We start from the raw sequence: 23,560 nt of genomic DNA, 5'->3' as shown, positions 1-23,560 counted from the left end.
AACAGTTTGTTAATGATTACCACTATTCAAAGTATCTATAGAAGTGATTATTATGAGCACAGGACCAATAGAGAGCTAATACTACAGTTGAGGGAGGGTCCCTCTGGGCCCCTCTGGCCCAAGGGCCTCGATGCGGTCACTACCTCTCCACCCCCTATTGCTATGCCCCTGGTTTACATTCAAATCCCTACACAATTTGGGTCCTGGATACATGAAAGACTTGCTGAAACTGCACCACAACTCTCACAACCTCAGATCAGCAGGTTCCATAAATTTGGCCACTCCCAGAGCGCACCTCAAATTCTTTGGAGCCAGAGATCAATGTCATGCTGTGCCTACCCTTTGGAATTCCCAACCACACCCAATAAAGACAGCCCCATCCCTTGAGTTATTCAAATCCAGACTGAAAAGCCACCAGTTTAGCCTGGCATTTGTAGACCTATAGAGTTCTTCCTCTGTACCACAATTTATCAAGCAATCAATTATTGGTCTGAGCCATGCTTACGCACTTTGAGTCCTACGGGGGTGAAAAGCACTTTACAAATGATATTTCGTTGTTGTTGTTGCTACAAAAGTTACAATAAAACTTTGTGACCTAGACCCATGGGCCATTCTGTCTAACAACACCTAGCACCCCATGGGTAAATAGTACAAGAATTCCATAATTCCGTTACTACTCAATGCTGCCAAAAGCACAGTCACTATAATGCTCCTTGCTCAATCCAAGACTGGTTACTGAACATTAACAAAATGATGGAACCAGAAAGAACACCTGAGCAAGTGCAAGGCGTTCTAAAACATATGTGTACAATATAAGCGGCATTGCCAAGCAAGGGTGCCTCCCTCTGATCACATGAATAGTATTGCATTATATTGGAATGGTGTGCTACAGAAGGTCAAGCGCTGACATTCAGGAGATACAGCCTCTTAGGAGGTAGTAGAAGTCTTGAATAGTAAATTTGGAACCAGAGAGAACAATAGCTTTATTTAAAGATGAATACAAGAAATTGTGCCATATCTCTGCAACTTGGAAAGTTGCAGATTCTTGGTTTGGTCTTGGTCTGCAGGGGTTGGGAGTAATTGTAAAGCTGTGTGCTAAAGATGGCTAGCTACACACATTACAATTTTTCTGCTCAATTTTACCGCAATTCAATGAAAACGATGAATTGTGCAGAAAAAGTTAAAGTATTTGCCATTTTGTTTTCATTTTTTTGAGATTGGACATGTTGGAAAATTCAGAACAATTTATCCAGATGGATTAAAGCACTAGATACCGAACATTTCCCAGAATCCAAGCACTACAGTGGAAATCATGCCCCTGCATGAAGAGGCGGGACTTTGTTGTTCACAGGAAGTACATATAACCATTTGTAAGACCTCAGCTCTAAAGCTCTGGTAACAGGAAATATCAGGCTTTTAGAGGATGTATGCCTCTATAGATAGGTGCACAGCACCGCAGCAGGCACCATTACTCTAAGTATTTTTCAATTTGTTTAACTTGGGCTTAAAGGGGAACTAAAGTGAAAATAATGTAATAAAAAAGTGCTTAATTTCCACAATAATTATGTATAAATGATTTAGTCAGTGTTTGTCCATTGTAAAAGCTTTCCTCTCCCTTATTTACATTCTGACATTTATCACATTGTGACATTTTTACTGCTGGAAAGCGATGTCACTGGACGTAGCTGCTGCTTGTTTTTTTGGCAGTTGGAAACAGCTGTAAACAGTTATTTCCCATAATGCAATGAGGTTCACAGACAGGAAACTGCCAGGATCATGGTCCTCACAGTTTCCTGTGGGAGGGGTTTCACCACAATATCAGCCATACAGCGCCCCCTGATGATCCATTTGTGAAAAGGAATAGATTTCTCACGTAGAAGGGGGTATCAGCTACTGATTGGGGTGAAGTTCAATTCTTGGACACACGGTTTCTCTTTAAACGTAAATCGTTTTTAAAAACTTTACTTTGTAAACTCGTGAATTCCGTAAATACTAAAACTGAATAAAACCAAGTGTAATTTGTATTTAGCTGGAAGCAGGCGTGGGCGCCTTGTGACATTATGCTGGGATTACAATGCCTCATTGTCACCTCTGTGTGTGATGTCACCTGTATGCAGTCTCTGGGTTTTGTCACAGTGGCGTTGAGGACCTGTGGGACAGGATTGGGTTTCGCTGTGGATTTCCCCCGTGTTTCAGGTGCTTTCCAGAGGCTGTTAATGAGCATGTGATATACGGAAGTCATTACACATCAGCGTTCAGCGTAAATATGCCAACCGATAAGGAAAGAGTGGGAAAATCCTTTTCATAAATGACTAAGAGTGAAGTGAAAGTAAAGTTTGATGCGGAGATCTGGTTCCTGAAAGTCGGGATTTTCAGTGGGTCAGATAGAAACTACTTCGGATTAGCTAGTTGATAAGTGAACAAGTGAGGGGTCCTTTTGTCCCTTTACCAGTACATTAACCCTTTCCAATGCATGTTGGTGACCACACAAATACCTCCTTTTGTTCTGGTGAGCTAAGGGGGCGGGGAGGATCACAAAAATACAGGAGCCGCAGGGATCTGGAGGGCCTCTACCTCCTCGCACTAGACCCAGCATCAGGGTTAGGGGGTGGGCCGGTGCCAGCTTGTGCGCTGTAGCTCTGCCCCCCTTGCACATGTGCCAGCACAAATTCACCGTGGCCGTGCGGGGGCTCGGAGGGTCCTAGCTCTGCATCGGTGGAGGTGATGGGAATGGTGGAAGCTCTACTTACTTACCTCTACTTAGTGGTGTAGCTAAGGAGCTATGGGCCCCGGTGCAAGTTTTGCATTGGGCCCCCCAAGCATGCTATACATAACATTTGAAACCGTCCACCCAAACCAATAGAGGTCAGCCACAGTGTCAGAGGTGTAAGAAGGGGATGGGGGACAGTGTGTTAATGCTTACTACTATTCAAAGCATCTATAGAAGTTATTATTACCAGCACAGGACCAATAGAGAGCTAATACTTTGGTTGAGGGAGGGACCTAAGGGGCCCCTCTGGTCCAAGGGCCCTGATGCGGTCGCTACCTCTGCACCCCCTATTGCTGCACCACTGCCTCAACTGAGGTAACTAAGTACCCATTTGGGACGCTTTTTTCCCTTTCAGAAGTTTGAAAAATATAGAGAAATCTGGAGCTCTAAATAGTGTTGTATGTTAGTATAGTAAGTACTGTTTTTGTATAAATGAGCAGGTACTCACAAAGATGGGTTACCACTTAGGCAGCCACTGTAATTACAGTTGGGGAGAATAGACCCCACTCGGGTTAAGAATGCCGTAAAAGATAAGGGGTAACAGCCCTCCACCAAGGGTGGACTCAAAGTATTGGTAATTTTTAAACAGAGGTGCCAGATGAAAGTAAAACAATTTAAAAACAGTTTAAAATGGGAGGTAGTGGTGGACCTAGCTATCACCCCAAACTGACTCGAGCAATCTCGAGCAAAGTCTGCTTCCATGAAAGCAGGAAGTAGACACACAGCAGATTTATCTCAGGATTTGTATCAACTGTAACAAAGAAATGTTTTTCTGTAAAGGTTATTATGCTGTTGCTTATATTTTAGAGCAGAGAGGAAGTTCTGAGTTTAGGTCCGCTTTAATAGACAGTTGAATGAATCCTATAGGACAAGTTGCTAGAATTGTCTGTTTGCTGACTGGGAAATCCTATTCAGCACAACTGGCAGGAGATGAGACGGGTAGTAACTGTCAGAGGAGCTCGTTTTTCCTGCCCCGGTGGCTGGGAAGCAGTGTGTGGGCTTGTTCTGCAGCTGACAACATGCTTTGTGTTACCAGGCTGGATGATGATTAATTGGACAACAATAAGGGGAATGTCTCCTGGTGTAATGCTAGTCATAATGCGTGTTTTATTCAGCGGGTGCCGGGTGCCCTCAGGCTGCCATCGCAGCAGGTTCAGTGATGGAGCACCTGCACATAACCTGCCTTCCTCCTATTGTGTCTGTCACAGCAATGCTGAGTGCTGCATCCCCTCCACATTATACTGTTGTTTATATTTCTCATCCACATAAACCCAGCCTGTGCTCAGGGGAAACCCCGACACAAAACCCTCCATGTTCCCAGCAGGCTTCCCAGGATCTGGTAGTTACTTTAAAGCGAGGGGAATATGGAGTAGAGATGGCCCGAACTGTTTGCTGGCGAGCAGTATTCTGGGAACATCCGCTGGTCGCTTTCGTGGAGAATAGCGAACATTTGGCGTGTTTGATTTGCTTTCTATACATCATCATTGAGCTAAACTTTGACCCCTTACTTCACAGTCAGCAGACACATGGCAGCCAATCAGCTAGCACTCCCTCCTGGACCCCCCACCCCTCTATCAAAAAGCAGTTGCAGTGGCCATATTGGATCAATTCTCTGCTGGCTGCTGACAGTTAGTGAGAGCTGGGTCAGACTTGCTGCAGATAGGTAGGGAAAGCATTAGCTAGGCCTGTGTTCTTGTTCCTCACTTGCTGTGAAAACACCCCAAACAGCCCTTTTGAGGGCTAGCACATCAACCTCCTGTGTTTTTTTTTTCCTCCACAGCCCACTGACACCCAGAGCTGTGTGCACACTACTGCTGTTGCCTCATTAAGTTGCACGCACAGAACCGCGCCAATGCATTATTATGTCACTGTATTCTGATAGTACTATTGCATTTCTCTGTGTGAGACAAACAACAAACAACAACAAACAAACACAGAACACTTATATCGCGCTTTTCTCCTGGCGGACTCAAAGCGCCAGAGCTGCAGCCACTAGGACGCGCTCTATAGGCAGTAGCAGTGTTAGGGAGACTTGCCTAAGGTCTCCTACTGAATAGGTGCTGGCTTACTGAACAGGCAGAGCCGAGATTCGAACCCTGGTCTCCTGTGTCAGAGGCAGAGCCCTTAACCATTACACCATCCAGCCACCCACATACCACAGCCCACTAACACCCAGAGCTGTGCATAATGTGATTTCTGCCCTTTAGAGATTAAAACCCGACTTTGCATCAACTCTGTAATTTTTGGTGGGACTTTTGGCATGGATCCCCCTCCAGCATGCCCCTGTGCAGGTGTTAGGCCCCTTGAAACAACTTTTCCATCACTTTTGTGGCCAGAAACAGTCTTTTTAGGTTTTAAAAATCACCTGCCCATTGAAGTCTAAGGCGGTTCGCCAGATTCGCCTGTTCACAAACAGTTTTCGGAAGTTCGCGTTCGCCGTTCGCGAACAGAAAATTCTAAATCTGCAGTGTGTCTACTTCCTGCTTTCATGGAAGCAGATATCGGGTTAACATCCTGTGTTTACAAATTAGCTGCTCTGACTAGGCTGCAGAGATTCCTGAGCTGACATCTGAGAGATCAAATTACAGTGGTGATTTGTCGCAGATGCGGGGGAATTAGACAGGCTAAACTCTCTAAATACATAAAGGATGCATTTCTATATGATTTCCTTCTGTCTTGTGCAATAGTTCAGCGATTAGCAAATTCATTTCTGATTGGTTGTTTCAAATTAGTATTTTTTTTTTTACAGTTTTTTCAAAATCACACACAAATTGCTATGTGTAGCGATACATTAGTGATTTGCCAGCGCTTCAATACTTTACAATGGAACGTAAACACTCCCAAAATGATGTGTGGCCTGCGTTTGCGATTCCCCTTATCGCAATCGCTCCAGTGGAATCAGTCCCATCCACCTACACTGGCTAGTGATTTAAGGCGTTTCCTAAACCCTCAAAAAAACGCTCTAGTGGGTTCCTGCTCTCACACTTTTTAAAGAGACTCTGTAACAATTTTTTCAGCCTTAGTTCTTCTATCCTATGAGTTCCTATGCCTGTTCTAATGTGCTGGGGCTTACTGCAGCTCTTCCTAATTACACTGTCTCTGTAATAAATCAATGTATCTTTCCTCTGTCCTGTTTGTCGGGCTAAGGCTTTGATTGTGTGGAATGTGCAGGGCTGCTTGTGATTGGTAGAAGCGATACACACCCTCTGCAGGCCCCCTGCACACTCTGAATGACTCACACACTATGCTTAGCTGAGCCTATTAGAAGCTGGTTAGTTTGTTTGTAAACATTGCCTAAAACTGTTAATTACAAGCCAGGATTGCAGCAGAGAGTGGCAGAAACAGCACAGAGGGGCACAGGAGAAAATAAGGAATAGAATGGTATGCTTTTTAGTGTAAGAATATTAGAGTACAGATTCTCTTTAACCTCCCCTGCGTTTAATTTATGCAGGATTTTTGTACCAAAAAAAAAATCAAAAACATTTTTTTTAAGTGTTTCTCTATATTGTAAGCATTTTTGCGGACCGCTTGCAAGTTGGGACCTTGCAAGCTGTCCTCTAGCATGCGTACAATACAGAAAAAGGACAGTAGTGCTGCCCATAGCTTCTTTTTTAACACTTAGAATTTTTTATATTGAATCCAATACAGATGTTTGTATTGCATCTAATACAAAAAAATTTGAATCGGCCGCCTGATTTGATGACACTGCATGCGCATGACACCAGTGGGCTCGCGCAGCGTCATCAGAGGAAAACAGCAGAGGGCATATGATCGCGGAGGGACAGGAAGTGTTGAACGCAAAAGAATGTAGATCACCGAGAAGACGTTGGGAATGCGCTTACAGGAAAGTCGTGAGGTGCAGGCGAGGGTTCTCACATGCCAGAGGCACCACAGGTGAGTATTTGTAATTGCTGGAAAAGCCTTACTCGTCCTTACCATTACTAGCTATTCTTTTATGGACGAGTCAGGCTCGTCCATACCGCTAGGAAAGTTAATAATACAAGTGAAACTCAAAAAATTTGAATATCAAGCAAAAGTCCATTTATTTCAGTCATTCAGCTTAAACAGTAAAACTGATATACCAAATAGGAACCCTTGGCAGAAGTTTTGGATGTATTAGCTGATTAGAGTCTGACACTTTGAGCTCAGAATATTGAACATTTTCACAATATTCTAATGGCCTGAGATTATTATTTTGGGGTTCTCATAAGCTGTAAACCATAATCCTCAAAATTATAACAAATAAAGGCTTGAAATGAGTATATTTCATATATTAGTTTCACCTTTTAAAGAGGAACTCCAGTGAAAATAATGTAATAAAAAGGTGCTTCATTTTTACAATAATTATGTATACATGATTTAGTCAATGTTTGCCCATTGTACAATTTTTCCTCTCCCTGATTTACATTCTGACATTTATCACATGGTGACATTTTTACTGCTGGCAGGTGATGTCACTGGACGGAGATGCTGCTTGCTTTTTTTTTTGGGCAGTCGGAAACAGCTGTAAACAGCTCTTATTTCCCACAATGCAATGAGATTCACAGATAGGAAACTGTCAGGACCATGGTCCTGACATCACACTATGGGAGGGGTTTCATTGCAATATTAGCCATACAGAGCCCCCCGATGATCCGTTTGTGAAAAGGAATAGATTTCTCATGGGAAAGAGGGTATCAGCTACTGATTGGGATGAAGTTCAGTTCTTGGTTACGGTTTCTCTTTAAGTTGAATTACTGAAATAAATTGACTTTTGCACGATATTCTAATTTTTCGAGTTTCACCTGTATGTTGACGCCTTGTAAATACAATAAATTATAATAATAATAAAGTACTTACTGCAGGCTCGGGGCACTTGGCTTTCGACTAGTCGCCTCAATAAACAAGGCTTTCGTGAGAGCTGCATCCTCTCTTTAAAGGCCGCTGAGGTGTAACTGAGAAGTAAACCTCCCAGCAGCGATGAGTTTGGTGATTTCCACATTACCTGCGGCCCGGGAAAGAATCGCTTTCAGCTCATTAGCCTTTACTGATATCACACCAAGGTTATTTTACTCCATGAATTGAGTGTGTAACAAATGTAATTATGTCATTAGCAGTCAGTGAGCAGGGACAGCCCCCTCTCTATTTACTGTAAAGGCAAAGCTGGCTGATTCCCGGCAGATGAACTTGCCATACAAGTGGAGATTACACAGGCTGCCTCCTCCTAGGCTGCCTAACCTTCAAAGGGAATTTCCGCTGTCATTATATCACCGCCATATACATAGATCAGCGCCGCTTAAGTCGTTCTGCAATTGAATGATGTATCAAGGTCGGATTTATACTTTTTATGCCCCTAGGCCAAGTATGTTGTGGTTACCCTTTCCTGTGCAGCAGTGCTCCTCCCATTACATGTGCAGCAGCCCCCTCCTATTCCATGTGCAGCCCCCTCTTCCATGTGTAACATCCATGTACTATAGTTCCTTTCTTTCATCAACATCTCTTGAGCATCAGTTTCCCTTTTTCATATATTGCTTTCCATTCTCAGCCTCCTCTTTCATATGTAGCAACCCCTCTTTCATGCCCAGGTGCCCCTTTGAGCTGCAACTGCCCAAGGCCCGAACCTTTTGTTGCCTCTCCAGAAATCCGGCCCTGATGCTATTAAAAGTTATATTTGCATTTTAACCACTTGCGTTCCAACAGTCTCTGGCCCCTTAACAGTGTCTTGCCCCTGCTACCAAAAAACGGGGCTTTCTGCCATCTTAGAGTGATCATGGGGCTCAGGAGTCAATGAAATTGGCTCCTAGCTGGCTCATGGAGCTCTGCTGTCATAGCGATGGCAGAGTGAGTGGCCTGCAGCGACTGGACAGCAGCGCAATCAGTGGTAGTGGTGGGTCCGTGCGGCGTGGTAAATCTACACCCTGGGAGGAATAAGGAGCCATAAACAGAGTGTAGATTTCCATTACCACGGTCCGGAAGTGGTTAATGGACATTCGAGGTGGGTTTTTTTTGTTGCAAATATTAGTGTCATCCAGATATAATAATTACAAGGGTTCTTGCAAGGATTGTGAGGTATTTATGTCAAATAGATAAGACCCTTGGTTTACTTAATGCCTACATAGACATTGTAACAAACAGTTTTTTACAGACACTATCCTGTTCACTGTATGCTGCTGGAGCCTGGAAATGGTTAACTGTATGTTACTGAGCGGGGGGCGGGAACTCAGGGGGGCACAGTGATTCCCTGGGGGGGCCAGTGCCCCAGCAGGTCCCAATGTAGCGCCACCCATGATTCTTACTCTACATGTGCAGATTGCTTCCAGCAATAGGAGCACAATTGTGCAGGGGTTGAACAACCATGCATGCGCAGAAGCGATCATTACAAAGGGGCTAGCCTTGGACTAGAGGAGAGTGGAACTACATCGAGAGGCCACACAGACTTCTAGGGGCTGGAAGAAGCCCCAGTTAAGTAAAGCATAATATGTTACTGCCACCTCGGATGTCCTTTAACCAGAGAATCCATTTCAAACTCTTCTTATCCCTAACCTACAAAGCTCTCTACAATATTTTCCCCCTATACATCTTCCTCACCAGTTTCCAGATACCAACCCAATTGCAAATTCCACTCTGCAAACAACCTCATTCTGTCCTCCTCTAGAATCAGCTCCTCGCATTAACATAAACAAGATTTCTCACACGCCTCACTCCTTATCTGGAATCCCCTTCCAAAAACACATCTGTCACTCTCCAACCTTTGAAATATTTCATCTTGAAAGCATGTGCAACCCTACACTAGGGATGAGCTTCCGAATTTCATGGAATTCAGATTTTCAAGTAGTAGCCGGTCGGAAATCGGCATTTCGAGGAGGAAATTGGTATATTGAAATCGGTATGGCGAAATCGGAAATTTCCTGGAAATACCGCATTACTGTGATTTAGTATTAGGCCAATCAGAATCAGAGAGTGCAGACGTTTACTGTGGTTGCCGGCTGGAAATGTGTATTCCACAAAATAGTGCTGTGTAAGGTGGCCACACACGATACAATAAAATGATCAGATTTTACGGCAATTCGATAAAAATGATCAGATCTCCCGAAAAAATCGAAAACTTTTTTTTCATTCGACTGAAAAATCCGATCGGCTTTCCCGTTTTTTTCGATTTTTATCTATCCAGAATGCCAGATATTTTTCTTTAATTTCTCTAAAGATTGTATGGTGTGTGTTGGATTAATGGATTGTCAATTTATCAATATACACACCCTAGCAATTTTCTCAGAGTCTCCAATCATTTTTATCATAATTGGGGAAGGATTGAATATACGTGTTTGGTACATTGGTCATATTTTTGAAATGTTACAATCCGTCAGAAAAATTTCTTGCAATTCTTAAATTGAACAGATATTTAAAAGATTGTATTGTGTGTGGCCATCTTTAGGCCAATTCAGAAGTTTACTGCGGTTACCTATTGGAAATGCGGATTCTACATAATAGCGCACATCCGCAAATAAGAGAAGATTTTTTCATGTTTTTATTTTTCCAATTAACAAACTTTATTCTTTTTTTTTTGCGGAAATCGGAAATAACGTGAGAAACAGAAAAACACTTCTCGGAAAGCAGAAATCCATCGGAATTGGAAATTCTGCATTTCCAACCATCCTTACCCCTCGCCTTGTCCCCAGGGTTAGTCATGCTATGTTAGCAAATGATTCCTGGTTGACAGTCACACAAGACTAGGGCTTTTAGTAGGTTTACCATTAGGCATTGTAGACATATGCCTACAGGCGCCTGATGCTGAAAAGGCAGCTCAGTACCCTCCCCAAGTGCCTCCCTCTCATTCCCTATGCAGAGTCCTGATGAGAGTGTAAATGAGAGGTTACTCACCCTGCTCTCTGCATTCCACTGATGAGATTTTTGCTCAGAGGCACCTCTAGCTACTTAATATTGAGGGTACTTATGGCTACCTAATATTAAGTGACACCTGTAGCTACCTATGTCCAGGGGCGTAGCAATAGGGGTTGCAGAGATTGCGACCGCATTGGGGCCCTTGGGCCAGAGGGGCCCCAAAGGGTCCTCCCTCAACTACAGTATTAGCTCTCTATTGGCCCTGTGCTCATAATAATCACTTCTATAGATGCTTTGAATAGTGGTGATCATTAACAAACTGTTCCCCCTCCCTTCTTGCACCTCTGGCACTGTAGTTGCCAATGGCAGGTTTTGGTGCACCGTATCAATTGTTATGTAGAGAGTGCTCTGGGGGGCCCCATTGTAAAACTTGCATCGGGGCCCACAGCTCCTTAGCTACGCCACTGCCTATGTCGGCATGGGAAGTAAGGTAGAAGCGACAGATGGGCCAGCCAACACAGTTGCGGGGCAGTTTGGCGGGGGTTTGAGGGCTCATGGAGGGGGAAATCTAAGGTGCCAGGACATCTGTGCCTATAGGCAACTGTGAGGTAAATCTGAGCTTGCACAAGACACAGAACATTTATATCGCGCTTTTCTCCTGGTGGACTCAAAGCACCAGAGCTGCAGCCACTAGGGCGCTCTATAGGCAGTAGCAGTGAAAGGGAGTCTTGCTCAAGAACTCCTTACTGAATAGGAAGAGACGAGATTCCAACCCTGATCTCCTGTGTCAGAGGCAGAGCTCTTAACAGTCGTGATGCTAGTTTGGGAATCACCTGCCTGTGTCACCTGTAACAGCCTCCGCCCCCTCTGGGCGTGCCTCTCCTCCACACCTTGCCTCACATCTCACCTGTATGACATCTGCCCTCAGGGCAAACAGATTTGAAGGCACAAAAGAACAGTTACACGTGGCTATAGAGCTTGTTATTTGACATGCTGGGACTTGCGGTGCCACTATAGCCTGTTGAAAATCAAAAGCATATCCTGGCCAAGCTCCTATGGGAAGTAGAGCTCCAAGTCTTGAGTACATAGGAGGCTTCTGTGAAAACCTCACAGCCATTCGCTTGGCGCAGTCACCAGTGCTGTTCCCCAGTCTTATCGGCCTTGTTCTTTCTGTGTGTCCTCTGCTTCTGCTGAGGACTTCTCAGCCGGCACAGCCGATAACTTTCCTGCCGGGGTCGCCTGCTGTGATTGTTATCACAGCTGAAAAAGCAAATGTTATGAAGACCTTCCTCTACTTCACCCATAGCAGCGATAGCAGACACACTGCTCCAAGCAGGCCTGTCATATCACTGACCAACAGAAGGGGGCGCTATGGTGAAGAAAGACATAAGAGGCTGCTCTATGCCCATCTCAATAATATCAAAGATTAGAGCAGCAGAATTTACCTGTATAAACACACCTAAAACAAGCATGCAGATAATCTTGTCAGATTTTTGTCAGAAACACCTGATCTGCTGCATGCCTGTTCAGGGTCTATGGCCTCTTTTCCATGGACTGTTGATGAGCAGTGAAATGTCTCTCAAACTCTCACAACTGCTTGCTGCTGCCTGGTAACTGCTCACTGCCGCCTGGCAACTGCCCACTGCTGCCTGAAAGCTGAGGGCTCCCAGCAGAAGCCCTAGCAACCAATCACAGAGGGGAACCCTGGCCAGTCCCACCTGACCTCACTGAGCCAATTAGAGGGCACCCAGCCTAAACCCTGGCACCCAATCACAGAAAGGAACACTGGCCAGCCCCCCTGTATAATAACGAGGGCTGCCATGATGAGACATATCGTCTTAGCTTGCTGAATGCTCACTGAGAGACATGCTCCAGTGCTGCTGGGCCTAGCAAGGGCTGTACACAATGATAAACCGAAAGCTGTTCAGTGATTAACCCCTTCACTATCACTACACTATTGTTAAATCATTAATTAGCTTGATGTCATTTGTGTAACAGTCAGAGTGTGTGCTGCAGGCAGCTGCTATGTGTCTGTGTGTGTGCTGTGCACAGACCAGGCCAGCTGCTGCATGCTGACCAGCTATTAGCCTAAGGTATAGGTTAGGTTAGGGATTAGGAGATAGGATTACTGTGTTATTGTGTAGTTAGTACTGTAGTTCTGCAGCCAGTGCTAGTAGTTGTTAGAGTAGTAGTACTACTGTGTTAGCTTTCTACAGAACTGCTGTGCTGTGAGCAGTGCCAGTGTGACAGTTAGTGTGCACTAGTGTCTTCTCCTCTGCTGCCTGACTGTCACGTGGCACTTGGCACGTGTCACATGGCACTTGCCACGTGTCACTTTCCATGTGTCACTTGCGATGTGCCATGTCCTGGCACATGTTACACCTGCTGCTGCTGCATTGCCCTGCTCCTGCTGCCTGTGCAACTCCCACCGCCAGGGTGCCACAGGCCACTGATACCACCCATATTTAACCCAAAACACAATTGCTGCGTAATTTTTTGGAGGTGTCTGGGCTGAAAAGTTAAAAAACTTCAGTTGTTATTTATGCAAATAAGCCTCTCTGAGATCTTTGACCAACTGGGTTGAATAAAGTCCGGTTTTCTGAAGTATTTAAACAGCCAACATACATTGAGAGACAGCTTGAGATAAGGTTTTACTGAGGGAAAGTTCAAAGGGTCATTATTTCTGCTTTGTGTTATAGCTTAAAAGACAGAATGTGGTTTCTAAACCGCAAATATGACAAAATTATGCAAAGCTATAAAAAAAAGCTATATATCTGAAAATAAAAATATGACTCTTTTCTACTCTTTTTCCAAGTGACAGTCACCCAACAGTGTACTGTTGCCATGACTGAAATTATACCCTATGTGTGGATAAGAAGTAGGGTGAACCATTCATCAGTCACATAGTGAAACTAAAATTAAAACTTTGTAAATTGGACTGATAGTTGCAGTATGGGGTAAAGCATGAGAGAAAATTGTGACCCAGCAAACCTTGACTGTATAGTTTTAAAAAAATTACCTTTTACTAAAAGTTTGCAGCTCTACCTGGGTCATATCATATCATATTGCTTAAGGAGACCCTGTAGTGGCTCCAAGTATATAAATGCACAGGTACATCCTAAAAGAAAGTGACTTTGAAAAGTACCTTTGCTGTTACCAACCTTATAAAGATTTTCCTCTTCCTAATCGCTGAAAACTATGTTGACATTCGACTACAGCATGGCATGTTCGGATCTGCAGCTCTGCCCCGCCTCTCTGCTGACTCCGTCTCCACCCCTTCTGATGAGTCATGCTGTCTACTCTCCTGTGTGCCTCACCAAGACAGCTGCTCTGTGTGTTCAATGCTGTACGATAGCAAGCCTGAGAACAGCAGAGAACTGCAGTCTATGCACTTCTGTCCTCGTGGATCACATATACCAATACCATATTGTGCTGGAAACATGATCATTATCCCAGAATTAGGGAAAGGGCCTAAAGATGCCCATTAACGGTGCAATTTAAGGGTCGATAATCGCGATTGTAATGGGGAGTGATGATGGTGCTAATTGACCACAAACGATTACATTATCGATTGGATTATCGATCTATATCACGTGTAATGTGCGCCATCAGTTTCTAGCCAGATGAAATATACAGTTTGGGATTGGGATGACACCATTTATTACATTACTATTTATAACTTTAGATTGTAAGCTCACAAGGGCAGGGCTCTCTCCTGCTTTTGTGTTTTGGAAATCAGTATACATTTTATTTATCATGTTACTTTTATCACTGTCATTACCAATTCTGTATTTTGTTTTCTGTATTTTGTATCATTTTTGTACTCTGTCACTAATTATGTATCTTGTGTATTGGTGTTGGTGTACACCATTGTCTGTATTATTATGTACCCCGTGTTTGTTTCTTACTTCGTACAGCGCCACGGAATATGTTGCCGCTTTATAAATCAATAATAATAATAATAAAATAATAATAATTATTATTATAAAGACAGACTCCCATACTGCGCACTGGGCTAAAGTTAAAAGCAGAAGTTATCCTGTACACATTTTTTTTTTTTGCTAGCAAAGATAAGGGTCATTATAATGGAAAGTTATTTATGACAACCTGACAAGTTCTCTTGGGGAATTCTGACATACCCGGGAAAGTCTGACCTGTCATGAAGGGTTATAAACTCACTCAGATTAGGTCTGGTTGTTTAGGCAAATGAGATACAAGGTTATTTAAAGAGGAACTCCAGTGAAAATAATGTAATTAAAAAAAGTGCTTCATTTTTACAATAATTATGTATAAATGATTTAGTCAGTGTTTGCCCATTGTAAAATCTTTTAAATCCCTGATTTATATTCTGACATTTATTACATGGTGACATTTTTACTGTTGGCAGGTGATGTAGCTGCTGCTTGCAGTTTTGGCAGTTGGAAACAGCTGTAAACAGCTATTTCCCACAATGTAACAAGGTTCACAGACAGGAAACTGCCAGAAGTACCTCGGTACTCAGAGCTTCTTGTGGGAGGGGTTTCACCACAATATCAGCCATACAGAGCCCCCTGATGGTCTGTTTGTGAAAAGGAATAGATTTCTCATGTAAAAGGGGATATCAGCTACTGATTGGGATAAAGTTCAATTCTTGGTCGGAGTTTCTCTTTAAAGGGTACCTGAGATGAGCCAAAAGAAAAGTTTAATACATAGCCTGGGGGCTTCCTCCAGCCCCCTTCAGGCTCCCTCGCCCTCCTCCTTCGCCACCTGGATCCTCCACTACGGGTCCCGGTAATCTCAAAAGTCGCACCAGCTGGCACAGGAGCAGTGCCCCCCCCCCGACTGGGAGCATTCTGTGCCTGCACAGTAGTATTGTGCAGGCGGAGAAATCTCCCGGCTACGGGAAAGCGAAGGGGCTCAGCCATATCTGTGCATTATGCCCCGACTTGGGAGATTACTGGGACCTGTACCAGAGGTGGTGCAACTGCAAGAGGAGGTCAAGGGTCTGATCAGCCTGAAGGGGGATGAAGGAATCCCCAAGTATATATTAAATGTTTGGCTCATCTCAGGTACCCTGTAAGGGGGAGAGAGATGTATTAATTTTGTAGTCAAAGACGTACCTGCATATTCTGCTATTACTAGATAATTATCATTGCCCCAGCTAAATGATAAATCACACCTGAATTAGAACAAAAATTAATTTTTTACTTCCCCTGTAGTCTTTCAGGGACACTGGGGTCCTCTGGGTCCTGTCCATTGTACCTCTGCACCCTCTGAAAGTTCTGTGACTGGAGCTCCAGTTAAATAGAAACCGTAACCAAGAATTGAACTTCATTCCAATCAGTAGCTGATACCCCCTTTTACATGAGAAATCTATTTCTTTTCTCAGATCATCAGGGGGCTCTGTATGACTGATATTGTGGTGAAACACCTCCCACAGGAAACTGTGAGGGCCATGGTCCTGGCAGTTTCCTGTCTGTGAACCTGTGCGAAATAACTGTTTACCGCTGTTTCCAACTGCCAAAAAAAGAGCAGCAGCTACTTCCAGTGACATCACCTACCAGCAGTAAGAATGTCACCATGTGATAAATGTCAGAATGTAAATCAGAGAGAGGAAAGCTTTTACAATGGGAAAACACTGACTAAATCATTTAGGGCTCGTTTCCACTATAGCGAATCCGCATGCAGGCAATGCATGCGGATTCGCATGGGCAATACAAGTGGATGGGATTGTTTCCACTTGTGCGTCGTGCGGGTGCGCTTTGGTGTGCAGGGGAAATCTGCACGGCAGAGCCGTCAGATTTCGCGTGCGGCAGGAATGTGGGCGAATCGCCCGCAATGCTTTTAATAGGGAAATCGCATGCAGCTTTGTCATGCGGTTTTCCCCACGATTTCGCGTGCGATTTCACATGTAATGCTATTGAAATTTACACAGGCAGTGACATGGTTAAATTTGCCTGCTTCTTAGCCATGCGAAATTGCATGCGAAATCGCGGGGAAACCCGCATGCGGAAATGCATCCGCATGCGATTTCGTCTGCGGTGGAATCCAGGCGATTCCGCACTGCAACAGTGGAAACGAGCCCTCATACATAATTATTGTAAAAATGAAGCACTTTTTTTTTAATTACATTATTTTCACTGGAGTTCCTCTTTAAGGCTACCATACAAGTGCCTCCTTGACCTCCCTCCTGTGGCCGGGAGCGTTCTGCTTTCCAATTCAGGTGTGATTAACAGGCAGTCCTTTCTTGCTAATGATGCGACAGTTCAGAACTTTGCATGGTGGTGTATTATTTGTAAACTTTATTTATAAAGCGCTGCTCAAGGGGGAGACATTACAGCACTCTCGCCTAGCAGCACTGCATCCCCCAGTTTGTGTCTGGCCTGGCACACTATCTGCATGGAGTTTGTATGCTTCTCTCTTTATGTGTGTGCGGGTTTCCTCTGGGCACTCCAGTAGTTTTCCAGTACAGGAAGAGTTAAACATTTCAATTGTCATCTATGTAAAAAGCTATTCGACCCAAGTTAGAGTCCTGTTTTCTGAAGCACTTAAACAGCCAAGAAATCACGAGAGACAGCTTGAGATAAGGTTTTACTGCAAGCAAGTTCAAAGGGTCATTATTTCTGCTTTGTTTTACAGCTTAAAAGACAGAGTGGGGTTTTAAAACCGCAAATGTGACAGAATGATGCAATGTTATAAAAGAAAAAGTTATATAACTGAAAATAAAAATATGAGACTCTTTTCTTTGCTTCTAATGTTCTATTCATTATCCGTACTACACATACATGTTTTTTTTTTTTTTTTTGCTTTATCAGTCCTTCCTTGGTTTGCAAGTCCAGTAAAGTATCTCTTATTGGTCAGAATGATTTACTTGTATTGCTCTGTCCTTTGCTGGCCTTATGTGATGAGACCCCCTGGCAGAGGTGAAGACCACCCTGTACTGCCTGTCTCCATAGCAGCTGCACCATGTGCTATGGCTACAGACATGCCCTGTGCTGTGTATGTTGCTGGTATTTGATGCATGATAGTGATGCAGTGTGAATGTCAGGCTGGTACATCTGTATGGGGCTATCACATTTCCCTAAGCGTAGTACAGAGAGCATCAAACAAGTGACATCACTGAGTGCTCACCACAGGAGCTCACAGTCTAATGCCCTACCTCAACCTAAGGGTTAGGGCTAGGGAAGACAATTACACTATCAGTGTGTTATAGGAGAAACTGGTGTACCCAGAGGACCCCTACACAAACACAGAGAACATACAAACTCCATGTAGAGAGTGGCCTTCCAGTTGGGTTTCAAACCCGGGACTCCAGTAATGTCTATCTATCTATCTATCTATCTATCTATCTATCTATCTATCTATCTATCTATCTATCTATCTATCTATCTATCTATCTATCTATCTATCTATCTATCATCTATCTCTGTCTGTCTGTCAGGGCCAGTGCACACCAAAAAGTGCTATTGTGATCACAAAGCCTGTGCTTTTTTAAGTGATTTTTCAGAGCGATTCTAGGCATGTGCCTAGTGATTTTTTAATCATGCCTAGCGATTTTCAGAGCGTTTTTGATTTCTTGTTTCAGTAGAGCTTCTGTAACAAAAACACTTGGAGAATCTCTCTGATCTGGCGTTTTTCAGAGCGGTTTTCTACTTTCCTTTACTTAACATTGAAGCTGAATCGCCTCAGAAATCTGCAAAAATGCTGCAGGACCTGCGTTTGCATTTGGAAGAAAATCCCATCGCTCTGGTTTGCTCCATCCCATTTAGATACATTAGCCAAGCGCTTTTGAAAGTGCTGGCATTTTTAAAAGCACTCAGAAGTGCTCGTTGTGTGCAGAGACGGGACAAGGTCCTCCAGCACCCAAGGCTGTGACAGCAAAGTGCGCTCTCCCCCATCTCTCCCACCCCAGCCGTCACACACTGATTGCTATTAGACTAATAGGTGCCCCAGGGCCCCCAACCTCCCCAACGCCCCAATCTCTAGTTATCTGGCTTGCAGTCACTGTCATGTATCCCCTTTTCTTATTTCTTTCTGCTTCAAACACAATAGGCGAACGATAGCTGAATGAGTTGTGCGCCCCCTCCTACACTGCGCCCTGAGGCTGGAGCCTCTCTTGCCTCTGCCTCGGCCCGGCCCTGGTTGTGTGCACCAGCCCTCTGTCTGTCCGTCCATTCATCCGTCCGTCCATCCATTTATCCATCTTTCCATCTGTCTATCTATCTATCTATCTATCTATCTATCTATCTATCTATCTATCTATCTATTCATCCATCCATACACCTACCTACTACCTACCAACGTACCTGCCTATCTTTCTATCCATCCATCGATCCATCTAATACATTATAACTATATAGTCTATTCTTGATGCGATTTCATCAGGAATATTGGACCAAACATTGCTCCCACCCTCCATCACTCTGTAATGTTGTGGTTGCATCTGCCAATCCACCTGCTGTTACTGCTGTCCCTGTCACTGACAGTGAACAAAAATTTTGCGATCATATCTAGAGAGAGGAAGTGCCATAGCCGTCCCGTCTACGCGAGCAATTGATTATTACCTCCTGATTATTGGCGATGATACCACAAATCTGACCAAAGGATCAGGAAAATATTGTACCGTTAATGGTCACTGAGCGATCCTCCTGTCCCCCGTAGCACCCCTTATTCAGCCGGGTGACTCAGATTCGAAGGCGACTGTGCATTCGCTGTGCCGGCCACGTGTGTCCTCGTACCCGCTCTGCCATCTCTCATCGCTCTGTTCTGCGCATACACTGTAAAGATTTTTCATGATCAGGAGGCGCATGGACTGGGGCTGTGCCTCCAGCTGACAGAGGGGAGCTGGGGGTGACAGGAGCATCGTAGAATGATGGCATGGGCACAGGGCGGCTGCAGGGGGCTGGTAGAAGCCCAGCAGGGGAGTAACAATAGACCCTACAAAGGATGCAGCCGCAAGGGGACCCAGAAGCCGCCTGAGGGGGGAGAAGTTTATTTTCCCTGTCTTGAGAGACTGACAACTAAGGGCACGGAGAGAAGAAACGTTCTACTCGCTGCACAATTGTTCTAATGACTGCATCTGCTCAGCCACTGACAAGGAATCAAACAAAGTTTTGTAGACAAAGATTTGTGCAGCAGGGTCTTGTGTACAGCGCCCAGCCCCCAACCTCTCTACATCTCCCCAAGTGCTGTGTACTGTAGTGATGCTGAAGAAGTCTGCAAAGCCAATTCTGCTCCATCCGAGATGGACAGAGTGAGTGTAATAAGTTGAGGCTGGGAGCACACTCGTCTGCTGGTTCTCTGTATGTGTGGAAACATGCATGTTTAACACAGAAGCTAATGTAATTGATAGAGAAAATGTGTGCAGTGCTTTACTGCTGTCTGTTTTTATCTGCATGGGGAAAATACATTCAAGTGTGCACTAGCCAATTGAATAATAATGGTTCTCAGTTTTCCTGTGCAGAATGCGAGTGGGGGGGTCAGCATCCAAAGTTTTGCAGGGGGGGGGGGGCAATGATTTCTAGTTCCAGCCCCAGGGAGGTTAAACTACTCTTTTTTTCACTTTAGTTTTTCTTTAAGGTGTCCATTAAGGCTTCTTGCACACCAAGACGTTGCGTTAGGTGCTACGTTAAGGTCGCATAACGTGCACCTAACACAACGTATGGTGCTGCAAGAGCCGACGGTAGAGTGAGCCGCGTTAGGCGGCTCGAGTTGTCTCCCAGAGTGGCGCTGATTGGCCAGCGGGACCACGTGATACGGAGCGAGACACTCCGCATCACGTGGTCCCGCCGGCCAATCAGCGGCCGCCAGTGCAGTGAATATTAAGTAGCCATGTGCGCGGCTACTGTAGCTGGCTCTCCCCGCCTCCTCCGCCCCCCACTGCGCATGTGCAAACAGTCTAACGCGGCTATAGCCGCTCCAACGCCGTAGCATGCTGCACTTTGCGGAGAACGTGCAGCGTTACATGTAACGCAACGTGGGCTGTGTGAACAGCCTACTTGTGTTACATTGCTGTGCGTTGGGGGAGCGTTACAGGCGCTTGGTGTGCAAGCAGCCTAAAGGTACAATGTTTTCGTGATCATTCGGTCAGATTTGCGGTATCATTAGTTATTGGAAGGGAAAGATCAATTGCACGTTCTCTCTTCCGATACAATTGTAATAGCCAACATTCTGATTTTCAAATTTCTGAATTCCAATCAACCATGGAATTGTTTCATGACAATTTTATCCTCATAATGGCCTCAATTCACTAAGCTTTATTGAACACTTTATTGAACGTTTGATAATTTACCTCATGGGTAAAATCTAATTTTGAATTCACTAAGGTGTTATAGATTTATCGAATGTTTGATAAAGTGTTTGATAAAGCTCAGTGAGCTGAGGCCATTGTGATCTTCTGTACAATTCAAACATAAAAATATTACTGAATGATTGCATCTGAGGAAAATATTGTCCCGTCAGTAAGGAAGGTCGTAGATGCCCATTTCCGATTCCACAAAATTCCGATTTCTGCCAAATCCAATTTCTGTTTTCCCGATTTTCCATTTTCCCGATTTCCGAGGAGTATTTTATTTTAATTTTGTTTTTTTGCAGTAGATCATGTAATAAAATAAAAAATAAATTGGAAATACGGAACCTTGAAATTGGTCCAAAAATACAGCGGTGATTCGATTTTTTGTGGAAAAATTCTGCATTCTCTGATTGGTCCAGTACTTCCGAGCTCTGTGATTGGGCAAAAATCACCAAATTGCAGCAAATCGGATTTCCGCTTTCTAAATTCCGATCGGAAATCTCGAAATGCAGAATTGTCATATTGCCCAGAATCAGAATGAGCGCCCTTCACCGTTAATGGCCACTTTTAGGTAGTCCCTCATGTTACACAGAAGTAAGACGATTGTACAATCAAGATTGTATCATTAATGGACAGTTTGAAATTGATCTAATCCAGTCCAATCAGTCCAGTCAATCAGTAAATCAGTCCTATATCAGTCCCTATATATCTATTTTGTACTAGTTCTGTACTTACAGAATGTATTATTATGTGTATTATTGTTATGCTGTATGTATTTATGTATTGTTATATGTATCATGGTTATTGCGGTTATTCTATACATTATTGTTGTTGTTATTATTACTAGTTATGCAATTTGAGCCTTATGGGAGAAAAGCGCTTTCCAAATGTCCTTTTTGTTATTTCTGAGATTTAAAGACACAGCACAGTGGCGTAGTGATTAGCGCTGTCGCCTTGCAGTGCTGGGTCCCAGGTTCGAATCCCAGCTACGGCACTACCTGCATGGAGTTTGTATGCCCCCGTCTGTGTGGGTTTCCTCCAGGTACTCCAGTTTCCTCCCACGTCCCAAAACATACAGATAAGGTAATTGGCTTCCCCCTAAAATGTCCCTAGACTATGATACATAAACTACAGGATATAGACATAGGACTATGGTAGGAATTAGATTGTGAGCCCCTCTGAGGGACAGAAAAGTGACAAGACAATATACACTGTACAGCACTGTGGAAGATGTCAGCGCTATATAAATACTAAATAATAATGCTTGTTGCGGGATAAAGCCGCCTCTCTTGCTGGTAATCATGCGTTTGGTGTAATCGCCGAGTACAGATGACAGCGGAACAGCAGCTGAAGTGTTTGCACAAGTTCCCCCTTCCGAATATGTACAGCTGTGATCACTGTACATAAAGTCAGTCACTCTGACAAGCCAGTGTAAAATCACAGTATAAAACAGAACATATAATAACCAATATGCAGAAAAAGTCAGTGTCATCTCATGACAGTGAGTACAGTACAGCCCATGTAAATCGATCTCAAAACTTCTCATACTGTGTTTTAAAGGAGAACAAAGTTAACTGTCTGTTACCTTATCTGCGGCAGAAGCTGTCGGGGTCCCTTGGTTTGGATGTAAGTGATAATTGAGGTTTCTCGGAGTCACTCATCACTGTGGCTGGCTGGGGCGAGCTGGGAAACACTGACTGGAGAGCAAAGCAAACTCAACAGGAACTAAGACATTTTAAGGAAAATATCCTGATATCCTTATATGGGACTCTGCCTGCCTGCTTTAATTTATGTTAACTACAGGATGTGAGGAGGTCTTAGTGCTCGCAGTGTTATTAGGGCACTGATAGGATGGGGGATCGTATGCAAATGAGCCAGCCAATTATTCTTAAAGGGGCCGCACACACACAGCGGTTCGCAAAACTTTTCTCTTGAATGATCGCTCTTTAACTTATCTATGAAAAACTTTTTAAGAACTCAACAAGCAACAAAAGATACTAGAAATATGTAATACAGTTGTCATTATAACTTATTATATTGTCTACCAGTTATGTGATGTAACAGTATCGGTATTTTTTATGTAACATCATCAATTATAATAATATTGAAGCTAAGTGAGGAACAACTCCTTTCCATTGATTTTTTTTTCTTTGCTTGAAACATGCTGATGAATTATTATTTTATACATAAAGTAGCAAATGGGTTAAAGCAAATCCTGAAGTGAGAAATTCAGGTTGTCTATTTACCTAACATAAGCCCCTCCCTGATGTCTAACCTCAACCTTCCTCCAACATAAACCCCTCCCTAATCCCTAATCCTAACTTCCTTCCAGCATAAACCCTTCCCTGATGCCTAACCCTACCTTCCTTCAGCATAAACTCCTCCCTGATGCCTAACCCTAATTTACCTTCAACATAAACCCCTCCCTGATGCCTAACCCTACCTCCCTCCAGCATAAACCCCTCCCTGATGCGTAACCTAACCTTCCCTCCAGTATAACCCCCTACCTTATGCCTAACCCAAACCTCTCTTCAATATAAACCCCTCCCTGATGCCTAACCTCCCTCCAACATAAACCCCTCCCTGATGCCTAGCCCCAACCTCCCTCCAACATAAACCCCTTTCTAATACCTAACCCTACCTCCCTTCCAGCATAAACCCCTTTCTAATACCTAACCTTAACCTCCCTTCAGCATAAACCC

The 23,560-nt window shown here is 43.9% G+C and overlaps 1 protein-coding gene across 1 annotated transcript in view; it reads right to left on the bottom strand.

Annotated features, from left to right (window-relative positions):
• LRRC32 (leucine rich repeat containing 32) overlaps positions 1-22,625 on the bottom strand; it is a 60,443-nt gene extending 37,818 nt beyond the window's left edge. Inside the window, exon 1 of the mRNA XM_068264717.1 lies at positions 22,444-22,625. The gene's annotated coding sequence lies outside the window, so the exon portion shown is untranslated. The remainder of the gene's footprint in view (positions 1-22,443) is intronic.
• Positions 22,626-23,560: the final 935 nt, after the last annotated feature.

The sequence above is a fragment of the Hyperolius riggenbachi genome, chromosome 2 (genome assembly GCF_040937935.1).
Source record: "Hyperolius riggenbachi isolate aHypRig1 chromosome 2, aHypRig1.pri, whole genome shotgun sequence".
Taxonomy (NCBI): Eukaryota; Metazoa; Chordata; class Amphibia; order Anura; family Hyperoliidae; genus Hyperolius; species Hyperolius riggenbachi.
Note: the sequence above shows the minus strand (reverse complement) of the source record. Positions and strands in the feature narration are given on the sequence as shown.